Source organism: Triticum aestivum, chromosome 1A, assembly GCF_018294505.1.
Source record: "Triticum aestivum cultivar Chinese Spring chromosome 1A, IWGSC CS RefSeq v2.1, whole genome shotgun sequence".
In the NCBI taxonomy this organism is placed as follows: Eukaryota; Viridiplantae; Streptophyta; class Magnoliopsida; order Poales; family Poaceae; genus Triticum; species Triticum aestivum.
In genome coordinates this window covers 47,816,450-47,820,989 of record NC_057794.1, presented here as the reverse complement: position 1 = coordinate 47,820,989, position 4,540 = coordinate 47,816,450, and the positions used below count along the sequence as shown (strand labels likewise).

Below are 4,540 nucleotides of genomic sequence, written 5' to 3'. Positions count from 1 at the left end.
ACTCTTGCACGAGGAATTTTCGGTAACCATAGAACAAATCGGTCTAATAAATAGATTCCATGTAGTGGTTCAGGGAAATACCCCACGTAACAAAAACCATCATTACAAGTAGAAATAAAATTTGTTTGAAAACAACTGAATGCCACTTAGCACTAAGTAACTAGTAGCATGAAATATTCAGAAATCACTATTACAAAACTGAATACTACCGAACTTGAAAACTGACTACAGTACTTCTGAACTTGATCTTCAAGCAGCTTAATTTTTAGGTGACCATAGATTTTCCACCAACTTCATCTGTTCAGCAATGTCTCCAGGACTGAAACACTGAATGCAACATGGTATTGTGCTATTAATAGTATTGGAGCCCTTAGGTTCACTTTTCTTCTCCCCAAAACCTGAATTTTGCTACTGGTTACTACTCCCTCCGTCCCACAATATAAGACGTTTTTGCAAGCTATGTTTAGTTTGCAAAAACGTCTTATACTATGGGATGGAGGGATTAGTAAAAGGTCTGAAATTTCAATTTAATGTTACTCATACCCACCATAAATAAGAAGACATTACTCTCTACCCTCATACATTTACTGTCATCCACTTGAACAGATACCTGAAAAGCAGAATATTATCAGTTCTCCGAAGTATACTAACAAACAGATAGAGGCCCCCAACACACAAGCGCATATAACACTTTAGGATTAATATGCTTCACTACCCTAAACTGGACACAATGTTGAAAGCATAGATATCTCAGAGGGATATTAGGTGTACCAAACTGTTCGGAATGACATGAACCCATAACACGCTATGAATCAAAAGTATAGTGAGAAACAAGATAAATAGGCAAACTCCGTTACTATTGTTTCAATGCACACTAAACCATGTATTTTATCAGTGTGCCAGATACAATGGTGGGGGTCATCATATTTAACTAGTTTGTGTCTTGTAACTGAATGGTATACAAGATTACTCCTGGATTAAGGGCGGGTTAAACTGGAAATCTGCGAAGATTGACAAGCAATCGGCTGAAAACTAATTGACAATTATTCAAAAATTTCATCCTGTAAAAATTGACAATTGTATGCATACCTAATGTGCTTTTCTTCCCGTGTGGAATACCCAGAAAAAATGACTGAAAATGAGAACTGTTTCATTCAAATTGCAGAGCCAGTGAGTAGCTCGCAAGTGTAAGTACAACATAGATGTGAATAGGGTTGTATGAGAGTAACAATCCCAGGTCAGATCTCTCACAACATCCTCCAGATTCTTGAGGAGTTGAGGACAAGTATTTTTTTCCCATAGATCGCTTTTCGACGAGAAGTATAGTTACGGCCATTACATCTTTAATCTTACTGCTTTGCCAGATGCTAAAAAGAGCTAAAAAGACGACCATAAAAATCAGTACGGCCTAATTGAGTATTGTTGCACTTTACCACATCCACTGAAGTAGGAAGTTAAAATATTAGAGGCGAAAACAGTAGCATATGCATACACAAACAGTAATTCATATACAATCCAAGTATAAATCATGTGTCATGCAAATGTGGGAGCAAAGGTACGCTAACCTATGTAATGCTAGTGAACTGTGCACCTCAAAAACTCACATACATCTGAAATTACAGCAGAACCAGACAAAAATTACATGGAACTGGCGAGGAAAGCATCCACGTCTATTTTTTATAAGACGGATTTATGCCACCATGAAAGAAGGTAACCTAGAACAACACGGACAAAAGTATGTGGTTTCGAGGGACTTGAAGCTGACATAACACTCTTACCTTATTTTCATGTATAAAACAAACCAAAATCCACTGATTAGTGCACCAGTATCATATTGACTACCCAACGGGGGTAAGCACAAGCATATGTATGGTGTGAAAATGCATTACCAGCAACCTATAAGTGGCCATTATTTGTCATAATGGCCCTTGGAATAAAATGTGTGAGCAGCAAACACACCATCATTCAGTACAACTCAGCTGATTTAGAAGGTAGTTAGATCATGTTCCCCAAATTCAGATTCAGGATAATCAATCAAGAATATATACTCTGCTCACCAACATTTAACAAAGAGAAAATTTAAACAACGAAGCATTAACCACACACAGATAAGTATATTATGTATTTTCATGTTAAGAATTTCTGAAGCTATTCAGATAATGCGTCAGAATAAAAATGTTCATTGCCACTACTTCTCTAGCAAATAGACAATTAGCAAAATGCAGGCCTCCTAGAAGGAGCAAATAAACAACTATTAGGGGGGAAAGGGAAATGTTTTGTCCTCGATAGCTAAGCCACAGCAAATCAATAGCAACCATCTATTAAGGGAACATTGAGATTGATTAATTGATGACTAGCATGGCTTACTACACAAATTGGGCGGAAACACATCAATATTAAAAGTTAGGTTTATGCTAGTTCAACCAAATAAACAATAAAGATAAGACAGCAAGGAAGAGGGCCAGTCTTGTACCTCATTGCAATTGAAATAAATCTAATTTGAAACTGGTACTAATCACGAATTGCTCCAAACTGCATGAAACAAGAAAATTAAGTTACTCATATACTAAATAAGTAATATTGGTCATGCAGTCAGCTGAATAGAGAATAGCATATTGTACACACAAGATAACAAAATTAACACTTAAGTAATTGTAATGATCAGAAGCAAGAAGTCCACACTTAATTTAAACAAAAACCCTCAAAATCCTAGCATTGCCAGAAGATCTCAATACACATTCATAGGAGAGCTCTAGCTACTTCCTTTTCTTTTGCGGGAAGAGAGCTATCTATTCTCTTAACAACAAAATTCAGGATTCAACTAATTCATAAGCATCAAAAGAAACTTTAGTTTGTAACCAAACATGTACATATTCTTCTATCCTGTATTGCCCAAACAATTTATGGACTAGAATGCACGTGAGCAAACATAGAACTATCTTTGAGTTCCTTGCAGATTGCAAAAGAAAACAGAGACATAACATTGACACGGTCGCTAATTTGCGTTGCTAATTGAAAAACAACATGTGTGTGCAATGGAAACAGATCGAATTGGACATGTGCTGCCAACCTCGAGGATTTGCCTTATGAACAAATTCAGAAAAACAGATTATTCACATGCCTTAATCATATTACCAGCGGTTCTTTATGGGCTGTGCGATACCTGAATACATCAAGGTGAACTTGAAGTCATGGAACTTGAGCTGGTGAGGACATCGGGCATGTTTGAGCGGTCAAAACTAATTAACAAGATGCATTCGTTCATTCAGCTTATGGTGAGTGTGTATGCTTTCGTGTCTTGCCGTGAGTACACCATACTTACCATTTTCTCGCCTGCACAGCATTTGCCTAGTCCGCAAGTCTTGCATCTTCTTCTGCTCCTAGATTTCTTGGCAGAATTCCAATTCCTTGTTTGCCTAATAAATTCACTAAATATAAAACAAATTCCTCGTAAAATGAATCATCTTTAATTGAAGAAATTTTTCTTGTAGGTTTGTGCAAATTTCGATAATACAAATATACAGAGAGTTAGCATTGTCAGCCAGGTCCAAACAGAGACATAGCATTGTCAGCTAGGTACAGCTGTATAGATTGATTGTTTATGTACGTCATTACTAACATCCAATTAAGTCGGAACCATCATTTATAGCTACAAGGAAGAAAATTCGTGAATTCTAAACAAAAGCAAAAACGCAGAGAGGATTCACATGTCTTGCGAAAAAACTAAAATGTCTCAGCTGAATCAAAGTCTGATACTCTACTGTTGTTCCTTTTGCTCCGCGGCATTGAGCTCTCCTCTTCTTCTATGTCATCGGCTGGGCCTTCTTCTCCACCTCCATCATCTCACTGCCAGGTGCCTGTCTCCAGCATCACTTCCATCACTCCCTAAACTCCTCTCTTTTTTCCTTTCCTTCCCTAGTTTCTTCCCCTTCCCCTGCACCGCTCCCAAAAATCAATAACCCTAACCCTAGAAATTCAGAAATTAATGGAGGAGGAGAGGTTAAGAAGAGGAGGGGGTCTTACAAGCGATAAGACCGCCGAGGGTGGAGACGGATGCCGTAGAAGGCCGCTGGCGCCGCCGAGCTCGCCCCGATCATTGCACCGCCCACGTCGCCTCCGGTTCGCCACCGCGTGGGAGAGGGAAAGGGAAGTACACCACGCTCGAGAGAAGTAGCCATAGCAGTCAGGTCATTCCTCCGGTGCCATCCCTGCCGCCGCCGCCGCCGCAATTGCGAAATAGAAGGGACGGGGGAAGGGGAACGTCATCATGTGAAAACTGCTCATAGCGACTGGGGAATGGGCTAGATTGTTTTTTCACATCGAGGGGAGGTGGGCTAGCTCCCGGCTATCTTTTTCCATCGATGTAAAATTACATCGGTGGACCGTAATTTTATATCGATCGATGTTTAGACCAGACTACCGCTCGGTCGATCGACCCGGGCGAAGAATAAGTAAATCTTCACCCTGGGATATATATATCGTCACTCTGGATGAGGAATAGTTATTCTTTACCCCCTCTATTTTATCATCAATGCATCGT

General features: G+C 39.4%; 1 long non-coding RNA gene across 1 annotated transcript; it reads right to left on the bottom strand.

The window, feature by feature from the left end:
- Window positions 1-2,115: 2,115 nt before the first annotated feature.
- Window positions 2,116-4,284, bottom strand: LOC123089198 (uncharacterized). Its single transcript, XR_006442242.1, has 3 exons — window positions 4,024-4,284; window positions 3,323-3,934; window positions 2,116-2,532 (listed from the first exon to the last, which is right to left on the bottom strand). It is a non-coding gene; the product is annotated as an uncharacterized lncRNA (long non-coding RNA).
- Window positions 4,285-4,540: the final 256 nt, after the last annotated feature.